The sequence below is a fragment of the Sciurus carolinensis genome, chromosome 13 (genome assembly GCF_902686445.1).
Source record: "Sciurus carolinensis chromosome 13, mSciCar1.2, whole genome shotgun sequence".
NCBI classification, from domain to species: domain Eukaryota; kingdom Metazoa; phylum Chordata; class Mammalia; order Rodentia; family Sciuridae; genus Sciurus; species Sciurus carolinensis.
In genome coordinates, this window is record NC_062225.1 from 74,346,729 (window position 1) to 74,373,053 (window position 26,325).

General features: G+C 38.3%; 1 protein-coding gene and 2 pseudogenes across 1 annotated transcript in view; 1 reads left to right on the plus strand and 2 right to left on the minus strand.

Annotated features, from left to right (window-relative positions):
- Asxl2 (ASXL transcriptional regulator 2) overlaps positions 1-26,325 on the plus strand; it is a 137,193-nt gene that overhangs the window by 3,712 nt on the left and 107,156 nt on the right.
- LOC124963500 (coiled-coil-helix-coiled-coil-helix domain-containing protein 2-like) lies at positions 1,180-5,754 on the minus strand (annotated as a pseudogene).
- LOC124963501 (beta-arrestin-2-like) lies at positions 11,124-12,512 on the minus strand (annotated as a pseudogene).

The window sequence follows — 26,325 nt, forward strand, 5'->3', positions numbered from 1 at the left end:
GTATTTTAAGTTTTAATTATGTAAAGTTCAAGTAACCACATTTGGCTGTGGCACAGATGTAAAGTAACTTCCTATGCTTACTATTTTTTTTTTTTTCTTTCAGTAAACTTGTATGTTTCTTTCATTAAACTTGTCTCCCTTTCCACCTTCACTTCCTTTATCCAGGTATCTTTCACACTAATTTCTTTCTTTTTTTTTTTTTTTTTAGTAGTGAGGATTCTCACTGAGCCACACCCTGAGCCCTTTTTATTTTTTATTTTGAGACAGGGTCTCGCTAAGTTCTCTAGGACCTTGCTAAATTGCTGAGGATGGCCTCAAACTTGCCATCCTCCCCTCTTCGCCTCTCAAGCTGCTGGGATTACAGGTGTGCACCACCATGCCCAGCCCTCACGCTAATTTCTACAAGTGCTTCGTGGATAAAAGTAGCTAGCCTTTTCTCATATGTGTTATGGATTGATATCCTCACTTTGTCTTTGACCTTGATTTATGGAGTTGTGTTTTTTATTTTGCTGCCTAGACCTTTTTTTGTTTGTTTACTTTTTTGGTGTCAGGAATTGAACCTGTGGATACTTTACCACTGAACTATGTCCCCAGCCCTTTTTAAAAATCTTTTTTAGTGTCGATGGACACGATATCTTTATTTATTTATTTTTATGTGGTGCTGAAAATCAAACCCAGTTCCTCACATGTGTGAGGCAAGCACTCTACCAGTGAGCCACAACCCCAGCCCCATTTTTTGCCCTTTTTATTTTGAGATGGGTTCTCTCAGAAAGTTGTTTAATGCCTCGCTAATTTGCTGAGGCTGGCCTTGAATTTGTTATCATCCTGCCTTAACCTCCTGAATTAAGCTTACACTATGGCATCTGGCCTGCCCAGGCATTTTTTTTTTTTAACTGCTTTTATTTTTAATTTTGAAATTTTTTATTTAATTTATTTTTTACTTTTTTTGTAGTTGTAGATAGCATGCCTTTATTTTATTTGCTTATTTTTTTATTTTTTATTTTTTTCCAGGAGAAAATCACTTTATTCTAATAAACTCAAAGAACATCAGAACAGCTGTCTTAAGGAGGGCACACGAACATTTGACCAGCCCCAATTCTGAACCAACTCACTGAACTTCCATACACTTAGAACTCTCTTTTGCTGCCATTAGGAAACATTGAAGCTATTGGTGAGGCTTTACACTGCAGTTTTACATTTCATACTTTCACTATCGAGATTACATTTTTGTGCTAAAGTAATAACTTGGTCATCAGAGCCGATTTTCCATTTCTTCAGTTTGAGCCTCTCGATTAGACTAATCCGTTAGCAATTCTGCACTGCTTCAGCACCTCATTGAAACCCTCGCAGAGCCTGACATCACCCTGGTTCTGGGCACACTCCAAAAATTGTTTTATTTCATAAAAGTAAGGGCCATCAAGCTGCTGCTGCTGCTGCTGCTGCTGCTGCGCTGGCGGGGTTCCCTGTGGCTCCGGGTAGGTGATGTCGGGCTTTGAGGGCCCCACAGCTGTTCCTCTGCTGAAGCCCCCGGTGATGGCATGACCCAGTGCGTGCCCCACAGCAGAGCCCACAGCCACACCTGCCGCAGTGGTCACCATCTGGGCCATCAGACCTGGCTGCTGGGGTGCCGCAGTAGGTGAGCCCACTGCAGCTGGTGGGGCTGCAGCTGGTGGCTGAGCTGCTGGTGCCGGCCTGGGTGAGCTCTCATCTGAGGGGCCCGGCTGGCCAGGGGCGCCACGCGCGAGGTGCGGCTCCGTGGTCCAAGCGTCAGGTGTCCAGAAAGCGAAAGTGCGAGGCACTGGCCGACCTGGACAGCCTTATTTGCTTATTTTTGTATGCAGTGTTAAGGATGAAACCCAGTGCCTCACGTGTGCTAGGCATGTGCTCTGTCACTGAGCCACAGCCACAGCCCTAATTTTTACTTTTATTTATTTATTTTTTTCATTATCTTTTTTTTGACAGTGATAAATGTTTAAACAATTTTTTTCATACATGTATGTAGGGTAATAATGTGTGTCTCTATCTACCATCCTTCCCATCCCCACCTGCCCCACTCTTGCCCTCACTCCCCTTTGTACAATCCAAAGTTCTTTCATTCTTCCCTACCCACCCCCCAATATGGATCAGCATCCCTTTATCAGAGAAAACATTCGGCCTTTGATTTTTTGGGATTGGCGTATTTCACTTATTCTCCAGTTCCATCTTTTTACCTGCAAATGCCATAATTTCTTCAAGACTGAGTAATATTCCATTATGTACATGTACCACATTTTCTTTTTCCATTCATCTGTTGAAGGACATATAGGTTGGTTCCATAGTTTTGCTATTGTGAATTGAGCTGCTATAAACATTGATGTGGCTGTGTCACTGTAGTATGCTGATTTTTAAGTCCTTTGGGTATAAACTGAGGAATGGAATAGCAGGGTCAAATGGTGGTTTCATTCCAAGTTTTCTTAGGAATCTCCATACTGCTTTCCAAAGTGGTTGCACCAATCTCCAGTCCCACCAACAATGTAGGAGTGTACCTTTTTTCCCACATCCTCGCCAACACTTATTATTGCTTGTATTTTTGATAATTGCCATTTTGACTGGAGTGAGTTGAAATCTTAAAGCAGTTTTGATTTGCATTTCTCTAATTGCAAGAGATGATGAACATTTTTCATGTTTGTTGATTGATTGTATTTCTTCTGTGAAGTGTCTGTCCAGTTCCTTAGCCCATTTGTTGATTGGGTTATTTGTTTTTTTGGTGTTAAGATTTTTGAGTTCTTTATGTATCTTGGAAATTAGTACTTTCTCTGAGATTCGTGTAGTAAAGATTTTTTTCCCTTTCTGTAGGCTCTCTCTTCATATTATTTCCTTTACTGAGAAGCAGCTTTTTAGTTTGAATCCATGCCATTTATTGATTCTTAATTTACTTCTTGTGCTTTAGGAGCCTTGTTGAGGAAGTCAGGTCCTAAGCCGACACGATGAAGATTTGGGCCTGCTTTTTCTTCTATTAGGCTCAGGGTCTCTGTTTTAGTGCCTAAGTCTTTGATGTACTTTGAGTTGATTTTTGTGGAGGGTGAGAGAGAGAGGTTTAATTTCATTTTGTTACATATGGATTTCCAGTTTTCCCAGCACCATTTGTTGAATAGGCTGTCTTTTCTCCAATATTTTTTCTTCCCAAGCATTTTTAATGTCAATGTGAACAAATTGATCAATATTTACCTTTTATTCTTTTTTTGTTTCAGGTCCTGTTAAGAAAGGTTTTTTTCCCCACTCAAAGTTATAACTTAAGTGGATTTTGGGAAGTGCTTATGATAATTCTTCCAACTGCTTGATAGTACTGAAAGTGGTTTGTATTAAATACACAAGAGCTTGGTCTTGGACATCAGCGGGCACTGTATTGCATTTTTTCTTTTTGTCTGCTGGGAATTGAACCCAGTGGTGCACTACTACTGAGCTATATCCACAGCCCATTTTTATTTTTTGAGACAGTTTTTCGCTAACTTGTTCAGGGTGATCTTAAATTTTGATCTTCCTGCCTCAGTCTCCCATTCAACAGATGGGTTAGCTATATTCAATTTCAAATAAAGCGTTCAAGAGGCTGGGTGCAGTGGTGTATGCCTGTAATCCAGCTGCTCAGGAGATGAGACAAGAGAATTGCAAGTTCAAAGCCAGCCATAGTAATTTAGCGAGGCCCTCAGCAACTTAGTGAGACCCTGTATCAAAATAAAAACTGTAAAGGGCTGGGTATGTGACCCAGTGCTTAAGTGCCCCTGAGTTCAGTCCCTGGTCCTGAAATTAAGTGTTCAGTGGTGTTAATGACATTTCTTTTTTTCTTTTTCCATTTTTATTTGATGTTTTCAAATTATTTCTTTTAATATTTTTAGTTGTAGATGGACATAATACCTTTATTTTATTTATTTATATGTGGTGCTGAGGATCGAACCTAGTGCCTAGAGATGGGGTCTTACTGAATTGCTTAGGGCCTTGCTAAGTTGCCGAGGCTGGCTTTGAACTTGAAATTCTCATGTCTCAGCCTGCTGAGCTGTTGGGATTACAGGTGTGTACACCGGGCCTGACCTTTCTAAGTTTAATTTGGATATATCCATGAAGTATATTAAAGTGTCATGTGTTATGAAGATTTTCTCTTTCACATATATTTTGCGTTTTTTTTTTTTTTTTTAAATTTATTTTTATTGTAAACAAATGGGATACATCTTGTTTCTCTGTACATGAAGTAGAGGCATACCATTTGTGTAATCATACATTTACCTAGGGTAATAGTTTTTGATTCATTCTGTTATTTTTTCCCACCCCCCACCTCCTCCATTCTTTTCCCCCTCCCACCCCCCATATTTTGTGTGTTTTTATATAATATGGATGAGTTACAAGATATATAGAAAAGTAATTTTTTATTTATTTATTTACTTTTGGTACTAGAGATTGAACCCAGGGGGTGCTTTATCACTGAGCTGTATTCCTAGCCCTTCTTATTTTTTATTTTAAGACCTGGTCTTGCTAAGTTGCTTAGGCCTTTGCTAAGTTGCTAAGGTTGACCTTGAATTTGAACTCCTGCCTCAACCTCCTGAGTCATTGGGATTACAGGCATGAGCCATAGTGCCCTGCTGATGTTTTTGTTAAATTAAGAAAATAGGAGCTGGGGTTCTAGCTCAGTGGTAGAGTGCTTGCCTGGCATGTGTGAGGCACCAGGTTCAATGCTCAGCTACACATAAAAATAAATACATAAAATAAAGGTATTGTGTTTTAGAGATATGGTCCCACTGTGTTGCTGAGGCTGGCCTCCAACTTCATAGGCTAAGGCAGTCAGTCCTCCTGCCTCTACCTCCAGATTTGCTAGGATTACAGGCCTGTGCCACTATACCCATAGATGAATAATTTTTATATGTATCATTAGTTAAGTTGTAAAACACATAATGGGAAGAAAGGGACAATTTTTCAAAATAGCAATTTGGGAATAGCCTTAACAGTAAATTTCTCTGTTTAGGAAAACTACATTAACTGGTTGTTAATATGGATTTTGAATCATACAAATCTGGCTATGATGTTGCCTTTACCATTTGTGTGTCCTCTTGCACAGGTTGTTTAAATGGGTGCACAGGCATTAATGTGTAAGAATCATCCAGATTTAGATTCATTAGGTTTATGATATGGTCAGAGATTCTGTACTTTTTCATGTGTTTGTGTGATGGGATATTGCTATGTTGCCCAGGCTGGCTTTGAACTCGTGACCTTCCTGCCTCAGCTTCCTGATTGGCTGGGATTATAGGCATGTACCACTACACCTCACTGAAATTCTGCATTTCTAACAAGTTCCCAGGTGATGTTGGTGCTGCAGTCCAAGGACTACACTTGGAGTTGTAAGGCTTTAACATTAACTAAGCTTTCATCATTTTCCTAAATTGAAAATGGTAATGATAATAAAACCTACTATTGGGGTATTAATAAAAGTGTGTGAATTTATTATTTTTTTTCTGTACAATGCCTGGTATGTTATAAGCGTTGTTTGTTAATATTCCTGAGAAGTTAATAAATTTGTATCATTTTTTAACCTCTTTTAATCTCTGGGACACCTCATTTGCTGTGGTTTCCCAGGGTCATTTTGGAATCAGAGATTTTAATAAGCTATGAGCAAGTGAGAGAATTCACTGAAAGACCCCTCTTCTGTCTTATACCTCATTTGCATATGTCTCTACCTTAGATCTAACCATGGTTTGGCAAATATCTTCACATACTTGTTCTCTCCCCCATGTTAGTAGGGATTCTTATGTGTGAGTCCAACTGTATTTTCTTATTTATTTGTTTTTGGTCATGGGTAGCAATAATATAATTTTCATCTTGTGCTTGTTTTTCTTTTGTGTCAACTGCAAATTCTCTTTACCATTCATTTATGCTTATTGAATGCTTAACTGTTTATTCTATGCTGTGTTGGCGCCTATGAGAAAAAATGAACACATTGTTGACCTCTTAGAGTTTGCTGTTTAATAAGCAGTGCACTAATGATTTAGGTAAAATCTAATGACATATACAAGTTTTATGTTTTGATTTCTACTAAAAACTCTTTTCCATTATGCCTTTAATTGGTTATTGCTGATATTTATGAAAGTGTATTTTAAAATGTATTAATCTTGTGGGATTGTATTTTTGGTTGGCAGAATTTTAAGATGGTCCTGGAGATTCTGTCCATTTGTTCCCCTCGCCTTAAAAGTGGGTGGAACCTGTGAGTACAATGGCATATAAGTCCTGTGATTTGGTTACATTATACAGAAAAGATGAAGGGATTTTGCAGAGGTAATATGTTTGACTTTGGGTAAGCCTGACCTAATCAGGTAAGCCCTTTCAACAGGATCTAGAAGTCCGAAGAAGAGACATTTTGAAGCAGTAGAGGTTTTCCTGCTGGCTTTGAAAAGAAGCAGACAGCCCGTGTAGAAGGCCCTGTAACAAGATATGCAGGCAGCCTTTAGGAGCTGAGTGAGCTGGCAAAAGAACAGGGACTGAAATCTACTAATAACTAGGGAGTTTGGAAGAGGACCCCCATGGCTCAGATGAGGTCACAGCCTCAGCTGATGCTTCAGTTTCTGCCTAGTGAGATCTTAAACAGAGGATTGGCTAATCTGGCCTAGCATCCCAACACAGAAATTGTGAGATAAATGTGTGTTGTTTTAACCTAAGATTGGATAACAATAATTAAAGTAATAATTAAAGTTGAAGCTGCATAATAGCAAACCAACACTAATAAATTTTGAAGGGATAAGGGAGCAGGGTTGGACTTAGAGAAGGTTTATCATGGGTGTTCAAGGATTTTAGATACCAACATTTATGGGTGAGGAATAGGTAAGGTCCTTCCAGACAGGGAAGAGCTGAAAAGAAGAGACACTGAAATACAGGGTATGTTTAATGTGTGGTGAATTTACCTTTGAGGATTGTGAAGTGTAGTGGAAGATTAAACCAGAAAAAGTAGGTTAGGACCAAAATGTGAAGGGTTGTGGAAAGTTGATCTGACAAATAGTTTTATTCTAGGAGTAAAGTTTTTTTATGGAGGAGCTAACATCATATCTGTGTTTAAACAGATCGGGCCATGTGTAAGATTAATTCTAGAGTGCTGTGTAGTGTGAGATAGTATATGCTACTTTTTCCACCCTTGACATTTTTCTCATTTTTTAACTGCTTTACCTGTGTTTACTCAGAATTGGTTCAACAGATTTTTTCCCACCAATACTGGGGAATTGAGCCCAGGGTTGTTCTACCACTGAGCTACATCTCCAGCCTTTTTAAATTTTGAGACAGTGTCTTGCTAATTTGGTGAGGCTGACCTTGCACTTCCAAATTCTCCTGCTTCAGCCCTGAGTCTCTAGGATTACAGGTGTGTACCATTGTACCCAGCCACTGGAAGCTTTTAAGTTCTGCCAGTCTTTTGATGTTTTTGCAAATACAAGAGGTTCTTCAGTGCTCTTTAACACAATAAAATCCTACCATTCTTTTGTTTGTTTTGGTACCTGGGATTGAACTTGGGGTACTTAACCACTGAGCCACATTCACAACCCTTTTTTGAATTTTGTTTAGAGACAGGGTCTCATTGAGTTGCTTAGCTCCTCACCATTACTGAGGGTGGCTTTGAACTCTGGATCCTCCTGCCTCAGTCTCCTAAGCTTCTGGGATTATAGGTGTGTGCCACCGTGCCCTGCTCCAGAATTTTTTATATATGTATATTTTAGTTGTAAATGGACACAATACCTTTATTATTTTTATGTGGTTCTGAGGATTGAACCCGGTGCCTCACATGTGCTAGGCAGGTGCTCAACCACTAAGCTACAACCCCAGCCCCAAATCCTACCATCCTTTTTTTTTTGGGTACTGGGGGTCGAACTCAGTGGCAGTTGACCATTGAGCCACATCTCCAGCCCTGTTTTGTGTTTTATTGAGAGACAAGGTCCACCAAGTTGCTTAGCATCTGCTTTTACTGGGTCTGTCTTTGAACTCACAGTCTCCCTACCTCAGCCTCCCCAAGCTACTGAGATTACAGGCATACACCACTGCACCCAGTCAGATCCTACTATTTTTTTTTTTTTTTTTGCGGTGCTGGGGATCAAACCCAGGGCCTTGTGCTTGCAAGGCAAGCACGCTACCAACTGAGCTATCTCCCCAGCCCAGATCCTACTATTTTTAAAGGAAAAAACAAAACCCTTCTTCCCATTTACTCTAGCTCATGTTGAATGTTTTTTTTTTTTTTTCTGATTTTCTTTAGCACTGTTCATTTCATACATACCATTGCCCTCTGTATTGCTGGTAGGATCATCAGGGTTTTGGGTTGTACAACTGTATTCTGTGTAAGTACTGTGTCCTGGAGTTGTATACCACACTGGCTTTGGAAATCATGATATCATTTGTGAAAACACCAATAAATAGTGATGTATTTATTTCTGACAAAAATTAAGGACATTTTTTGCTAAGAGAAAAACCTGTTACCAAGTTGTGATATAAAAATTGTACTTGGAGAACAGATGTAGTAGGTAAGAAGGGAAACTTTTTCAGTCTTTTATTTAGTATTGAATTGCTTTTATGTATATTTCCCAGGTCTGTTTTCTAGCAGACAGGTGGTAACATGACAAAGGTTTAATAAAAATGTTTCTTGAACTGAATTTCCCAATGAATCTCATACCAGGTATTTGTGGGATTAGCTTGGGGTTTTGAAAGTTTTATATGAAAATTTTTTAGTTTTATGCTTTAATGCTAATCTTAAAAGTTGAGTATATTTGTGACTTGCCATGTGATTTTGGTGTCATTGTGATGTCCATATTAATTGGAATATTTTTACCAAGGGAGGTTCATAGCTATTATCATGGTATAGTAATATAATGAAGGTTTCACCATAGCTTAGATAAGGAAATGTGGTCATGTTTTCTATGTGCTGTAGCGATCAAGACTATGGTGATGCTGGGTATGTTGGCATGTCCTATAATCCATGCTACTCAGGCTAGGGCAGGAGCATTGCAATACGAGGCCATCCTTGGCAGCTTAGTGAGAGCCTATCTCAAAATTTAAAACAGACTGGCCAGGTGTGGTGGTACACGCTTGTAATCCTAGTGGCTCAGGAGGCTGAGGCAGGAGGATTCTGAGTTCAAAGCCAACCTCAGCAACTTAGTGAAGCCCTAAGTAACTCAGTGAGACCCTGTCTCTAAATAAAATACAAAAAGGTTGAGGATGTAGCTTAGTGATTGAGTGCCCCTGTATTCATTCCCCAGTACCCCAGAAAAAGAAAAAAAATTAAAACGACTGGGACTATAGCTCAGTTGGTAAAATGTCCTGGTTTCAGCTCCCCAGTATGGGGAGTATGGGGGTGTGTGTGAGAGGAAAGATCATGGTGATATAGTTAACAGTAACAGTAGCATTATTTTAATTTTTACTTAAAGTGGAAGTTTATTTTATATTTGGGTTTAATTCATAAATTTGTTATATAGTTTTATAACTATAAGAATAAGCAAGGTTTATACTTAGTATATTATTGTATATGTAATGTTATAATGTAAAATCAACATGCAAATGGGGTGAGCTCTGAGATTTTTTTCTTTTAAATGTTACTGAAGTTTAAGATATACTAAATATTTTCTGTGATTTGGTGATAAATTACCATATGTCCAAAACAATCTTAACAAATTTAAAATCTGTTCATCCTTCTGTATTTCAGTTTCCTTTCTTTTACCAAAATGTAAAAACATAGAGTCATTCCTCTGTGTTTTTAAAGTCACTTGCCTCTTAAAAACCTTACGGAATTTTGAAATCCATTCCTCCTTTTCCATTTCTAGTTCCTCTGCTTTAGATTTTTTTTTTTTTTTTTTTTTTTTTGCTGTGCTGGGGATCAAACCCAGGGCCTTGTGCTTGCAAGGCAAGCACTCTGCGGACTGAGCTATCTCCCCAGCCCTAGATTTTTTTTTTTTTTTTAATGTTGATTTTGTAACCTGCAACTTTGTTGAATTTGTGTATTAGCTCTAGCAGTCTTCTGATACCAACTTTTTGGATCTTATAAGTATAGGGTCATGTAATCTGTGAATGGTGATAATTTGACTTATTTCTTTCCTGTTTTTATTTCCTTCTTGTCTAATTGACTGGAATTTCTAGGTGTGGTGAGAATGAACATCCGAGAGTCTTATTCCAGATTTTAAAGGAAATCTGCTTTCAGTTGTTCCCCATTCACTATGATGTTGGCTTTGGGTTCATTACATGTAGCCTTTTATCCCTAGTTTCTTCATCATTTCTGTCATGAATGGTGAGTTGTTTTTTTTTTTTTTTTTGGCGGTGCTGGGGATTGAACCCAGGGCCCATATAACCTCAGCCCCATGAATGGTGATTTTTTTTTTTTTAATTATTTATTTATTTTTTGTGTTAACTGGGGATTGAAACCGGGGGCACTCTACCATTGAGCTATGTCCCTATGCTTGCTCGCTCTTCCTTTCCTTCCTTCCCTTCCTTCCCTCCCTCCCTCCCTCCCTCCCTCCCTCCCTCCCTTCCTTCCTTCCTTCCTTCCTTCCTTCCTTCCTTCCTTCCTATTAAAAAGGTTTATTTTCAGGGCTGGGGATATAACTCAGTTGGTAGAGTGCCTGCCTCGCAAGCACAAGGCCCTGGGTTCAATCCCCAGCACTGCCAAAAAAAAAAAAAAAAAAAAAAAAAAAAAAAGGTTTGTTTTCTTGTTATGCTCAGAAACAAAGAAGCAGCTTTGCCTCCACAGGGTCTCATCTTGGAGGAATGGGAGACTGAGAGTGACTGGAGGGAGCAGGTGTGTTGGTGTGAAGTTGAATATGGGAGTTTTTTATTTCCCTTTCTCTACTTTTACTCCTTGTTTTCAGTGTCCCCCTCCGAAAATTTTTAGGTATGAACACAGCTTACCACCCATTGGGTGACTGGGGAAGCAGAGCTGTAGTCGAAAGATTAATGCCCACTTTCAACAAGTGATGGGTCCAGTGTGTATCTGGGGTAATGGGGGAGAATGAGAAAAGGGGTTGATTGAGGAAAGTGCTGAATGGAGGGAAAGGAAAAGAAGGGACATCCCTACCCCCAAGATAGGGGGATCTTGGTCCTGCCCCTACCTCCTAGCACCATCCACTCCCTTCTTCGAGCTCCCCTTCCTAGCAGAATTTATTGGCGTAATCGTCCTTCATTCCCTTCAGTCAAAGCCCGGAAAAGTTCTCCAACACAATGTTGTCATCTGTGGCATAGTTGGTATCAAATTCAGTGAGTTGGTATCCATAGGAGGGTCTGTTTCAGGAGCAGCTGACTGATGTCTAGGGAGAGTGATGTGGTCATGGTGCTTGGAGTGCATAGAACCAAAGGTAGCTCCATGGAGACTTCCCTGCCTGGAGACACTTCCAGCTTCACTTTGACCCTGTAGGACACCTGAATTCCCAGCATCTCCTTGTTGGCACCCTCTTTCACTATAGTGCTAGAAGCCAGGTTTGTGTCCTCATCTCATGCTTGAGTTTCCCATCTAGGGCATCCTGGTTGTCAGTGAGCAGTGGGGTTATGTTGTATACCTTACAGAACGTGGAACTGGGAGATACCTGATCATCTTGTTCAAGTTGAGCTACAGGGCACTTATGCTGGGTGATGTTAAAGAAGCAGATGTCAGCATATTGTCTCTCAGGGACTTTGATCTTCTTTATGGTCTTGGTGGAGTTGTTGGTGATGTGGACATTGACATTGAGGGGCACCCAGTGGTAGTACAGCTCCTTGTCCAGGGAAGCCTCAAGGTGTAGGAACTGGTCAAACTTGAGGAAGTGGCATGTTTCAGCTGAAGGCTTTGTACCGGGTTTCTCTGGGGCAAACTGCACCTTTCGGATCACCAGTGGCACAGAGTTCCTATTTTGGCTTTTCTCTTCCTAGGGATTTGGCACAGAAGGTTCCAATCTCAAAGTCTATTCACCATGCCTTCCCTGTATCCTCTGGTCCTGGCACAGTGTGACGGAGCAGGGTTGATTGTGGGGTATTGAAAAAAAGGGATGGGCGTGTTGGCCTAGCTTCCTAAGCAGCTGGTCCTACAGGCAGATGGGGCTCTGGGGTGGGTTTGGCATTGGTGGGAAAGCCTGGTAGGTGGCCATGAACAGCTCTTTACGGAAGGACAAACCCAGCACATTCAGGTCTTTGCAGCAATAGCAGAAGGTGCAGGTAAGGGTCACAAATGCTTTGTGGTCCTTCAGGTAGTCAGGATCCACTTCATCTAGGTAATCTACAAAGGCCCGCTTGTCCAGGTACACAGGTGTGCTTGCATTTAGAGCTCAACTTCTTGAAGACCCTGGTCCAGGTTTTTCCCCCATGATGCTTGCACTCGCTGCTTGCCAGGTTCCTGGCTTGCTCACAGCCTTCCTGCCCACTGCCTACTCCCAACTCCTGCGCCTCCCCTGTGCTTTTTTATCTTGAGACAGAATCTTGCTAAGTTGCCCAGGCGATCCTCCTGTCTACCACCATACCCACCATGGGTACTGATTTTCGTTGAAGGCTTTCTCTACATCTTTTGACATGACTGTGATTTTTGTCTTTAATTCTGTTTATGTGAATTAACAGTTATTGATTTGTGTATGTTAAAGAATCCTTGCAACCTGAATGAAACCAACTTGGTCATGATTTACAGTCTTCTTAATTGTTGTTGAATATGTTTTGCTAATATTTTACTAAGGATTTTTGTATCTAAATTCATCAGAGATATTCATTTGTAGTTTTCTTTCCTTGATGTATTCTCTGATTTCAGTGTCAGGGTGGTACTGGTTTTACAGAATGAATTTGCAAGTGTTCAACCCCTTTCTATTTTGTGGAATAATTTGAGGTGCATTAGCATTAGCTTTTCTTTAAGGGGGTGGTAGGATTCTGCTGAGAATACATCTGCTTTACCTTGTTGGAAGAGTTTTTATTAGCACTTTTATTGCTTGCTATTGGTTTGTTCAGATTTTCTATGTCCTCTTTGATTCAGTTTTGGCAGGTCTTATGTGTCTGGAAATGCATCCATTTCTTCTAGGTTTTCCCATTTATTAGAGTATAAGTTTTCAAAATAGCCTGAATGATCCTCTGGATCAAAGTCTTGTGGATTTCTGAGATGTCTGTGGTGATTTTTCTTTTTTCATCTCTAATTTTATTAAGTATTAATTTGGTTGGGTCTTTCTTTTTCTTTTTGTTAGTTTGTCTAAGGATTTACATCTTGTTTATTTTTTCAAAGAACCAATGATTTATTTCATTGATTTTTTTTTATTGTCTATTTCATAAATTTCAGCCATGATATTAATGATTTCCTTCTTTCTATTGGTTTTAGAATTGGTTTGTTCTTGTTTTTCAAGGGCCTTTAGCTCCATTATTATTTTGTTTATTTGGGATCTTATTTTCTTATGTAGGCCAACTATAAAGTTTCTTTTTGGAACACCTTCATAATGTCTCAGAGGTTCCAATATGATACATCAGTATTTCGGTTTGATACTAAAAATTTTAAAATTCCCCTCTTGATTTCTTCTATCACCCATTCTTCATTCAAACATTTTATTCAGTTCATGTGTTTATATAATTTTTGTAGTTTATTTTGCTGTTAATTTCTAATTTCTTTTTTTTTTTATTTCCAATTTGGTTTTGGTCAGATAATATGCAAGGAATTATATAATTCTCTTTTTTTAAATTTGTTAAGAGTTGTTTTGTGGCCTAAATTTGGTCTGTTTTAGAAAAGGTTCCATGAGCAGCCAAGAAGAATGTAGACTAAGCTGTCGTTGGATGAAATACTCTATAGATGTGTGTTAAGTTCATTTGATTTGTCATATGTTTTAGGTCTGAAGAGTCTTTACTGAGTTGATGTCTGCATGATTTATTTATTGGTGAGAGGCATGTTGAAATCATCCAGTATTATATTGGAGTCTATGTGAGTTTCTGAGTAATGTCTTTTTTTTTTTTAAGTGTATTCACGTTTGGGCCATAAATATTTGTTTTTGTTATATCTTTTTGTTGAATTATTCCCTTAACCAGTATGAAGTGGCCTTCTTTGTCTTTTCTGATTAATTTTTGAGTTGAAGTCTGCTTTGTCAGATATGATAGTAGCTACTCCTGCTTGTTTCAGGCTCCATTTGCATGGTATATCAATTTCATCACTTTCATCCTTGGCCTGTCTTTGCCTATAAGGTGAGTCTCTTGCAAACAACATACAGATGGGTGTTGTTTTCGAGTCTGTTTTACCATTCTTTAATTTGAGAGTTAGAACCAATTTGATATATGCAGCAAAGTTATCCTTCAAAATTATAGTAAAAATAAAACCTTCCATTGATAAACAGAAAGTTTTTCAGGGAAAAAACCGAAAGAATGAAGGAATTTGGTACAGGATATGAATGACAAATTCAACAAGGAAATAGAGATAGTGCAAAAGAACCAAACAAATCTTGGGAATGAAAGACACAATAAATTAAATAAAATGTTCAGTGGAAAGCCTATTAGAGTAGACCATGCTGAAGACAATCTCAGAGCTGGAAGACAAAGTGGCTGACCTTGAACAGTCAGACAGTATTTAAAAAAAAATAAAAAGTAACCATGACCAGAATATGCAAGAACCCTGGGACAGCATTAAGAGATCAAATTTAAGAATCACTGAAATCAAAGAGGGTTGTGAGACATGGGCTAATGGCATGGATAACCTCTTCAGGGAACTAATAACAGAAAAATTTCCAAACCTAATTTCTAAAATTAAGTGGACATCCAGATACAGGAAGCATTGAAAACTCTAAATAGACAAGATCAAAAAGAATCTCTCCATGGCATGTTAAAATTAAAATGCCTAATATACAAAACAAGGACAGAAATTTAAAAACCTAAAGAGAAAAAAATCAGGTCTCATTTAGAGGGAAGCCAATGAGAATTACTTTTGAGTTTTCAACACAAACTCTATCCAGAAGGGCTTAGAATGGTGTGTTCCAAGTACTGAAAGAAAATAACTTTTTCAGAGTGGCTGTATAATTTTGCATTCACACTAACAATATATGTGAAATTTATTTGTGCTGTGTCTTTTCATTTTTCTTTTTTTGGTTCTAGGGTTTGAACCCAGCACCTCAGGCAAGTGCTGGTAGGCAAGCACTCTGCCAGTGGGCTATATCCCTCATCCTTGGTTTTATTTTCTTGCTGATAAACTTTAATTCTTCATGTATTCTAGATAGAAGTCCTTAGCTGCATATGTGATTTATGAATATTTTCTTCCTGATTTTAGGGAACATTTCTTCATCAATAAGTATTCTAGCTGTTACAGATTTTTTTAATAAACACCTACAATCTAGTTGAGGAAGTCCTTTTAGTTTGCTTTGTGTTTTTTAAACTTTTGAGTTGTAATAGATTTTATCAAATGCTTTTTGTGAATTGATAAAATTATTTGACTTATAGACTGCTAACATGGTGGGTAACATCAATTTTCAACTCTGTTAGTGTTAAAATTGCCCTTGCATTCCTGGGGAAAAATCTCACTTGGTTGTAGTGCTTCATACTTCTCACATAGTACATTTTTCCATTTATTTTTGTGGTGCTGGGGATTGAACCAAGGGGCATTCTACTCTGAACTCATCTTCTCCCCCCCACCCCACCCCCCTTTTTTAAACGTTTTAGTTGTAGATGGACACCATGCCTTTATTTTATTTTTTTATGTGGTACTGAGGATTGAACCCAGTGCTTCACACATGCTAGGTAAGCACTCTACCACTGAGCTACAACCCTAGCCCCTGCCCTTTTTATTTTTGTTTTGAGGCAGGGTCTTGCTAAGTTGCCCAAACTGGCATCAAACTTGGAATCCTCCTGCCTCAGCTTCTTGAGTTGTTGGGATTACAGTATATACCACCATGTCTGACCTGTAATTTTCTTTCCTTTTCCTTGTCTTTTTTTACCCTCAGTATTGGGAATCAAATTGAAGGTCTCAGACATGTTAGGCAAGTGCTCTATCAATGCACTACCCCTTTTAAACTTCTGAGTTTTTTTGTTTTTTTTTTTTTAACCCCCCTCTAGTGCTGGGAATTGACCCAAATGCTAGGCAAATGCTCAACGAATCATACCTCCATCCCCCTTTTAAACTTTTGGTATGGGGTTCGCTACGTTGCCCAAATTGGCCTAAAATTGTGATCTTCCTGTCTCAGAAAACAGAGTGGCAGGGAATAGCTGGAATTACAGATGTGTACCACCAAGCCTGTCTGGTCTGAATTTTTCTTGTACTGTTAATAGGATAATTATAGTCTAATGAAAATAAGTTGAGAAATCCTTCTTAACTCTTATAATTTTTTTGAGATTATAGTCAATCTACATTATTCATGGATTCAGTATTTTAGACTTTGCTAGAGAAGAGCAACTTAGAGGAAGAAAAGTTTATTTAGTGCTCATGATTTCAGAGGTTTTAGTCCCTAGAAAGCTGATTCCATTGCTTTGGGCCCAAAGTGAGGCAGTACATTATAGGGCAAGGGCCCAGAGGAGGATAGTTCCTCAGTTGATGGTGGGGTTAGGGAGTACAGAGCAAGCAAAAGGGGATCGGGCAACAGGGATGATGTACACTTTCAGGGCACGCCTCCAGTGACCCACCTCCTCCAACCAGGCCCCACTTGCCTATCTGGGTAGCCCATTTAAACTAGGATGGTCTGATTAGATTACAGCTCTCATAATCTAATCATCTCACCTCTGCTTGACAGGAGCTGTTGTCCAAACCATAACAGTCATCATGCCTTTTTAAAATTTAAAAATTTTGCAATAGGGTTTTGCTTAGTTGCCCAACTTGGCCCCGAACTTGCAGTCCTCTGAAGTTGCTGGGATTACAGCCATGCACCACTGTGCCCAGGCTGTCTAGGATTCTTCAGCATAAGAAGGTTGCGATGTGCTATGTGGAGAAAATTCTGACAGAAAAGTTTTGTTCAGATAAGAGTTATAGTGCTGTTTACCATACATTTAATGTTAATCAATAATGTTTATTAAATAAGCAGAAACACATAAAAAATGAGGTATTATATTGACCAGTTGACAAAAAACGTGTGCAGAAGCTCACAGGAACCTGACTCTGTATTTCTCCTATAAACAATGGTTTGGTATTTGCTAAATTAATGAGAGTTGGCTTTATAAAATGTAACTACCAATAATAGAATCAGCTGTATGTTGAACTGGGGTTATTTCTCTTAAAGTTTGATAGCATTTACCATTGAAACCATTTGTAAAATTTCTTTTTCAGAAACTTATAAAGTATAAATTTTCTTCTGTAGTTGAGAGTGTGGGCTGGGTATGTGGCTCAGTGGTAGAGCACTTGCCTAGCATGTGTGGGGCACTTGGTTCAATTCTCAGTACCACATAAAAATGAATAAATAATAAAAAGATATTGTGTCCATCTACAACTAAAAAATTTTAAAAAGTATTATTCAGATTGTCTTGTTGGATATGTTTTGGTAGTTTGTGATTTTCTTTGGGAAATTGATCTACATCTAAGTTGTTATACCGTGCCCCCCGTCCCCCCGCCCCCCATTTTTGGTACCAAGGATTGAATCCAGGAGCACTTTACCACCAAACCACATTTCCATCCTTTTTATGTTTTAGGTATTGAGGATTGAATCCAGGGGCCTTAACCATTAAGCCACATTCCCAGTCCCGTTTTTAAATTTTATTAGAGATAGGGTCTCCCTGAGTTGCTCAGGGCCTCACTAAATTGCTGAGGCTAGCCTTGAGTTTGTGATCCTTTTGCCTCAGCTGCCTGAGTCACTGGGATTAACAGGCGTGTGCTACCACGCCCAACTAGATTTTTTAATATTCTGGCCATTTTGAATATTGTATCATGAGACTGTAGTGTTGGTTTAAGTTATATGGAGAGTGTTGTGTTTTAGCATATAGCAGGCTAAATCCAGTGTGCTGCCTATTTTTATAAATAACATTTCATTGGAACAGAGCTACAGAGCTATCCCAATTTTTTAATACATTGTTGCTCTTTTGGTATTGGGAAGTCAATTTTTTCCCCCCCAGTGGGGGGGGGGGCAGTGAACCCAGGACCTTGTACATGTTAGGAAAGCACTGTACAACTGAGCTACATCCCCAGCCCTGTTTTAATACTGATGGTCATAACTGAGCAGTTGTGATAGACTGAGTGACCCACAAAACTAAAATATTTATTACTTAACCACTTCATAGAAATGTGTTGGTGATCTGATGTATGTCATAGTTAATTCTCAAAGTCTTTTTATAATGTTTAGTTCCAGCTTATGTATGTGCAGCTCAGGGGTTCTCTTAGGAATGCATAAACAGCTTTTTTGTTTTTTGCATGTGTGCTGGGAATGAATACAGGACTTCGGGCATGCTAGGCAAGCGCTCTACCTCTGAGATACATCACCAGCGCACATAAACAGGTTTATGGGGTTGCTACTGGCTGTAGTGCTTTCATCTCAGTAGGTTCCCTGTTACTTTCCTGTTCCCTCAGCTTCCTTTTTAATTTTGTTGACTAGTCCAGAAATCTGGGATTTTTTTTTTTTTTTTTTTTTTTTTTTAAATCGAACCCAGGGCCCTGTGCTTGCAAGGCAAGCACTTTATCCACTGAGCTATCTCCTCAGCCCTCAGCTAAACTTTTTTTGGGTCAAATAGCAAGGAATTTTAAAAAAGGGGGAAAGAGCAGTATTATCTTTTGTTGTTGTTGTTGTTGTTTTTGTTTTGTTTTTTAAACTGTCTTGGGACCACAACTCTTCTTACAGGAGGGAGTTTCCTCTTTGAAAGATTTAAGCACCTGCTTATATACCATATAAAAGTAATGGATGTTGTAGCTGAAAATATCCCAAATACTTCAGAGTATAAAAACAATTCCCTCTTTTCAGAGTTGTAAACACTGCTAATGGTTTCTGAGGTATACATTTAAACATTTTCTTTACATACACATCTCTCCTCCTTTAATAGTTTAAGGAGAGTTCTGCAGCTTGCATTTTCCACTTAATGTGTGATCATGTTTGCATATCTGTATGTAAAGCAATGTTTTTGTTTCTTAAAACATAAAAATGTTATGGGCTGGGGAGATAGCTCAGTTGGTAGAGTGCTTGCCTTGCAGGCACAAGGCCCTGGGTTCGATCCCCAGCACCGCCAAAAAAAAAAAAAAAAAAAAAAGTTTAAAATACACAGTTGAAAGAATTTAAAAAAAAAGTTTTAGTTGTTGACAGACCTTTACTTTTATTTATTTATTTATTTATTTATTTATTTATATGTGGTGCCAAGAATTGAACCCAGTGCCTCACACATGCTAGGCAAGCGCTCTGCCACTGAGCCACAACCCCAGTCCATATTTAAAGAATTTTTACAGTGAATTTCCACATATTTACCACCTACACTCTATTAACTTTTTACTATTTCTCCCTTTATCCACATAACTCTTTCTAGAATTGTGTCAGTGTACCATAACATGATATGTGCCATCTTAACTTACCTTTTTATTTTTTCGTTTGAGACAGGGTATCAGTAAGTTGCTTAGGACCATGCTAAGTTGCTGAGCCTGGCTTTGACAAACCTGTGATCCTCCTGCTGCTGTCTCCCTAGTCATTGGGATTATAGGTGTGCATCACCACACCCGTTTAGCCATTTTTTAAGTGGACAGGTTAGAGGTGTCAAGTCTATTCCCATTCTTGTACAGTCAATCTCTAAAATTTTTTCATCCGCAAATGGGAACTTTATACCCATTAAAGAACTTTTCTTTCTCTCTTTCCCCTATCTCCTGGCAACCTCCATTCTACTTTTTATTTCTGAGTTTGACTCTGAAGACCTCATAAAAGTGAAAATATGTGTATTTGTTTTTTGTGACTGATTTCACTTAACATAAAATTTTCAAGATTTATCCATGTTGCTGGGCATGATGGTGCACACCTGTAATCCTAGCCACTTGGGAAACTGAAGCAGAAAGATTCAAAACCAGTTCAAAACCAGTCACAGCAATTTAGCAAGGACCTATGCAACTTAGGGAGACCCTGTCTCAACATAAAAAAGGAATGGAGTTGTGGCTTAGTGGTTAAGCACCCCTGGATTCAATCTCTGGTTCAAAAAGAGAAAAAAAAATTATCCATGTTGTAGTAGGTGGAATTCCCCAATTCCAGTATTGGGGAATTGAATCCAGGGGTGTTCTACCTCTGGGCTACTTCCCCAGCCCATTTTATTTTTTACAGTGAATATTTTTGAGGCAGGGTCTCAGTAAATTGCTCAGACTGGTCTTGAACTTGTAATCCCCCTGTCTCAGCCTCCCAAATAGCTGGAATTATAGATCTGTATTACCTTGTCCAGCCAGATTTTTTTTTTTAAGCATTGAATAATATTCCATTTTGTGTTTATATCACATTTATTCATTCAGCCATTGATGGACACTTGGTTTACTTCCACCTTTTGGCTTTTGTATATAATGCTGCTATGAACATGGGTGTATAAATATATTTTTGAGACCCTACTTTGAATTGTTTTCTTTTGTATCTATGCCCAGAAATGGTATTATAGGATTATATAACTCCATTTTAATTAATTAATTCTGATAACAGGAATTGAATTCATGGGTGTTTAATCACTGAGCCATATTCCCAACCCTTTTTGTATTTTGAGACAGGGTTTCACTATGTTTCTGGGGGTCTCACTGAGTTGCTGAGGCTAGATTTGAACTTGTGATCCTTCTGCCTCAACCTCACAGGTAGCTGGGATTACAGGTGTGTGCCACCATGCCCAACTCCATTTTTAATTTTTTGAGGAACTGCCATACTATTTTTACTTTTCATTTGTTTGAACCATTTTATATTCCCTTGAGCACTGCATGCCTACATTGTTTTGTTTTGTTTTTTAATAGCAACCATTGGAATCATTATGAAATGATAACTTATGTTTTTGATTTGCATTTTTCCAATGATTAGTGATTTTGAGCATCTTTTCCTATGCTTATTATCCATTCATATATCATTTTTGGAGAAATTTCAATTCAAATCTTTGCCCAGTTTTGATTTGGATTATTTGTTTTGTTATGAATTTGTTGGAGTTCTTTATGTATTTTTATATCCCTTACCAGATGATTTGCATATCCCACTCTATAAGTTATCTTTTCATTGTGTTGATTGCATCCTTTGATACACAGAAGTTTTAATTTTGTGTTGTAGTTTGTGTGTTCTTTCTCTTTTGGTACCAGGAATTGAACCCCAGGGGTGCTTTACCACTGAGCCACGTCGCCCCGACCCCTGCTTTTTAAAGAAGTTTTTTCAGACAGGGAACTAAATTGCTTGAAGCCTTGCTACATTGCTGAGGTTAGCCTTGAATTTGGGATCCTCCTGCCTAAGCTTCCTGAGTTGCTTTAATTATTGGCCTGTGCCTCCACATTGGGCTCTGATCTTCTTTTTTTTTTTAATATATATTTTTTGGTTGTTGATGGATCTTTATTCTCTTCATTTATTTATATGCGGTGCTGAGAACTGAACCCAGTACCCCACACATGCCAGGCAAGTGCTGCACCATTGAACCACAACCCCAGCCCTCTGGTCCTTTTTGATGGAGGCATGTTCTTTTGTTATTTGGTTAGTCAGCAGTCAGATTTACTAGTTCCCTATTGGAATTCAGATCATTTCCAGTTTTATAATGTTACAGATTTTATTTACATATTTATTTGCATACTTGTAGCAGTTTAGTAATTAATTTTTGTGTTGGACTTGCTGGGTTAAAGGTTGTTCGTTAAGGCTGGAGAGTGTCAAATTGTGCTCCAAAGGGCTGTAAGATTTTACATCATTGGAGGACAGGTTCTGAGCCCATGCCCTGTTGAATACTGGACTTTTTTAGCCCTTTGTACCTATGCCAAGTCAGTAGGTGGAAAAAATATGTTTTTTATTTTGATTTCTATATTTATATGACTGTGGTTTAGCATCTTTTTTGGATGTTAATTGACTGCTTCTGTTTTTGTTTCTCTGAACTGTTTCTTTATATCCTTTGCCAATTCTTTGAATTGTTGGTGTTTTTTTTTTTTTTTCCCCACCGGTGCTGGGGATTGAACCCAGGGCCTTGTGCTTGTAAGGCAGGCACTCTACCAACTGAGCTATTTCCCCAGCCCCTGTTGGTGTTTTTCTCATTGATTTGTTACTGCTTTATCTGTGTGTGATGTTTTCTAATCCTCCCCCATTTTTCTTTAGACTTTGTTTGTGAGTGTTTACGTATGCATACCCTGCATGCAATTCCATGTTTATTATTTTTATGTCACATTTGTAAATATTTTTCTTTATAAGACTCTGCATTTTATTTTATTTTATTTTTTTCAAAGCAGACTTAATAAAGGTAGAATCCATAAAAGACAAGACCTAAAAATGAAAAAAATTCTAGGTCAAAATATTACTCCTACATGATCAGAAATGTGGGGATGGTAAAAAAGGAAAAAAATCATCCACATCCTCTATTCAGTGGCAGATATCACTGATAGTTTGCCATATTTATTTTTTTCCCCAGTGTTTTCCCCCTACGTGACCTTGTTTTAGTTTGTGGTGTCATTAGATGTAATATGGTCACTAACCTTGAAGAGATACCTCCCTTCAACCATACTGGGGATTGAACCCGGGTGCTTTGTTTTGGAGCTGCATCCCCAGATTTTATTTTTATTTTGAGGCAGGGTACCTAAGTTGCTGGGGCTGGCCTTAAATTTGTGATCTTCCTGCGTCCTGAGTTGCTGGGATTACAGGTCTGTGTCATCATGCCAGGCAATAACACTTTTTTTCCACTTTTTTTTAAACCAAGAAGGAATAGATGTCTCTTACTTCTTGTGAGCTAGAGTAGAGTAATGATATTTAGAAGGTCATTATGATGAAATTCAGAAACCTGGTCATGTAAAAGTGACTGCAAGTTGTATTTTATTTCCCTTCCTTCTATTGTACAATTTTCCTTCACTGTTTTGTAATGTTCTCTGTTTTAACATTGCCTTTACTTTTTCCTTTTAAACCATATCAGGCACACATAGAAAAGGGTTTTTTATTCCACATTTGGGTTGGAGCCTTACACAGAAATCATTGTGCCTCTGGTGGTGGAGAGGGTGCATAGAGGTAGCAAAGTTTTCTCTGCAAAGGAAGATGAAAGTCAGTAAATCTGTATCTGTTTAGTTGCCCTTCTCTGCTTCTTTCTAGTTCTCTCTGGAGTAAAAACTTGGCTATTTTGCCTCAGTAAGTACATTTCATTATGTGGAAAGATAACTAAATACAATAAAAAATGATCAGTTAATTGCTAAGGTTGCCTACTTTAAGCACCTGAGGTAGTTGAGAGGAAGAGTGGTATTGAGGATGAGAGCACACTTCCTGGGAGAGGTGAGATTTTATCTGGGTTTGGTTTTTTTGAGCAAGAATGTGGAAGCACTGATGATATTTGACATCTGGAAAATTGCAATTCAAAGACAATTGCCTTGTTCTGGTAGCTTCAAGGCATTTCTTTGGTTTCTGGGAATATTTCATCATATAGTTCAATAATTTACAAAGCTTAAATAAAACAGCATGTGAAAATTTATTTTTTTGCTAATATGGTTGAAAGCTTTTTTTCTGACAAGTAGACTCTAATTATTGCCAACCTACTCAGCATAGTTAATTTTACATTAATCTCTCTGTATGGATTCAGAATATACATATGTTCTCTATTCCAGGTCTGTCCCCGCCCCCTCACGCTGTAGATTAAACCCAGGGCTTCATGTACTAGGCAAGAACTCTGCGGCTGAACTACATCCCTAACCCTGTAGTTCTTAATCTTGTTTTAGGGATGTTGGGCACTATTTCAAGAACCGTTTGAAAGTAGTAGAAAACCTATCCCAAAGTGGTAGAAGGAAGAAAAAGAAATTCATTGGTTTGTTACTGAAAAATCTCAAGAACTTCAAATATGGTTGGATTCAATGTTTAAGTAGAAGCATCATAAAGATTTTATTTCTTTTTCCTGCTTTGGTCCTCAGTGGACCAAGTAATCTGTTGGCTTCAATCTCACATCATCAGTTTTAAGTCCAGTGGTTGCTGGACTATAAAGAAAAAACTGTTTTAATCTTGTTCTGCTCCTTCTGCCTTGGCTTGAGCTCTCCCATTCCTATACCAGTTACTGTGGCTAAGAGGATGGAAAGTGCTAATGCTTTATTGTTAGTGTTGGTTCCCACCTTGTAGAGTGAGCACCGAGGAGGGAATGAAACTTTTTCTCATTAAGAATGTTGAATGGGCTGGGTGTGGTGGTGCCCACCTGTAATTTCAGCAACTCGGGAGACTGAGGCAAGAGGATTGCAAGTTCAAAGTCAGCCTCAGCAATTCAGTGAGGCCCTAAGCAACTTAGTGAGATCCTATCTTAAAATAAAAACACCCAGGACTGGGGATATAGCTCAGTTTGTAGAGTGCTTGCCTTGCAAGCACAAGGCCTGGGTTCAATCCCCAGCACCGCAAAAAAATAAATAAATAAATAAATAAAAAAAAATAAAAACAAAAAGTGTTGGGAATGTAGCTCAGTGGTAAAGCACTCCTCAGTTCAATCCCTTGTACAAAAAAACCAAAAAGTTGAATATTTGTAAATTGCTAAGAACACAGCCTACCTTAAGCATCATGGAGTCTGTGGACTCAACAACAATTACCAATAAAAATTATACTTTAGGGCTGGGGAGATAGCTCAGTTGGTAGAGTGCTTGCCTCTCAAGCACAAGGCCCTGAGTTCGATCCCCAGCACCGCAAAAAAAAAAAAAAAAAAAAAAAAAAAAAATTATACTTTTGACTGAGAAAGGTGTATATACTGGTCATCAGGCTGTCAAAGTCATCTGCACTTTTAAAAAGATTTTTTTTTTTTTTTTTTTTTTTTGCGGTACTGCGGATTGAACTCAGGGCCTTGTGCTTGCAAGGCAAGCACTCTACCAGCTGAGCTATCTCCCCAGCCCTTAAAAAGATTTTTAACCAATAAAAATAATACTGTTGACTGAGAAAGATCTTTTATACCTATCATCAGACTCAAAGTGGTCTGCACCCTTAAAAAGTATTTTTTATTTATTTATTTTTTTGAAGTGCTGGGGATAGAACTAAGGGCCTTACATATGCTAGGCAAACACTCTGCCACTGAGCTATATATCCCTAACGCCCCAAAATATTTATCATGTGGGCATGGTGGCACTTGCCTGTAATCCCAGCAACTCATCTGTAATCCCAGCAAGGCAGGGTGATGAGGCAGGAGGATAGCAAGTTCAAGGTCAGCCTCAGCAACTTAAATTTAAAACTAAAAGGACTGGGGATCTAGTTCAGTGGTAGAGTGTCCCATCCTCTGTAGTGCCCAAAATACCCACACCCCCAAAAAAGTATTGATAGTAGGTGTGGGGAGAAAATGTCATTTTAACTGAAGATAGTTCCATTACCAAAGGCATTCATGAGAATCATGGTTGAGGGATAATGGAATTGCATTAATTTAATCCAGTGACAATAATATGTTGATGACAGTGTAGTGGATATTTGGATAGTCATAATACAATATGTATTGCTTGACTTGCTAGTTGTTGGAACTGTAGTAGATATTTAGATATTTGTTCAAATTGATTAAAGTAAAAAAGAAAGTAGTTTGAGTCAGAGACAGACATCTACAAATAATAGCTTTTGGGCTAGGGGTGTAACTCAATAATATAGTGCTATCCTGTCATGCATGAGCCCTAGGTTTGATCCCCAGAACTGCAAAACAAAAACAAAAACAAAAACAAAATAAGCCTATTTGGTTGGGGTTTCTTTTGGTTGTTTTTCTTTTCCATAATTATATCTTTCATTTACTTTTCTTGTCTGGATACTATTAAGTGTGATTTCATTTTTGGTTCAAGAATTTTTTGGGGGGAGTAGAGATTACAAACAATTTAAAGGAATTATTTTTTTTACTTGTGATTTTGTTGTATTTTAATTGGGAAATAAAGCTTGAACATTTCTTTTTTTCCAGTTATGGAGGTTTTTCTAATCAATGATTTTTTTGAACCATTTCATTAGTAAATAGAAGAGAAAGTGGGGTATTTCTGAAGAGTTTAGTTACATTTTTTGAAATCAAAATTATTATTCATGAGATTTTGTGTCATATAGTCATGTATGAGAATTGTAGTTTGTGTGCGGGGGTTGGAATGAGAGATGTATCCTAACACTATTTAGGACCTGAGATTTCTATTCCAGCTCCATTTTTAAAATATGTGGTTTAGTTCATTTCATTTTATTTTTATCAGGGATGGCCAAACATCCCTAGAATTTTGAACCCACTTTTTACCTTAAACATCAAATCCTTTTACTAAGATTCTTTTGTAGGGTGATACTAACATTGTTGGTTTCCTACCCATATCCATTCTTTTGGTTGACCAAACCTAATATGAAATCTTGATCC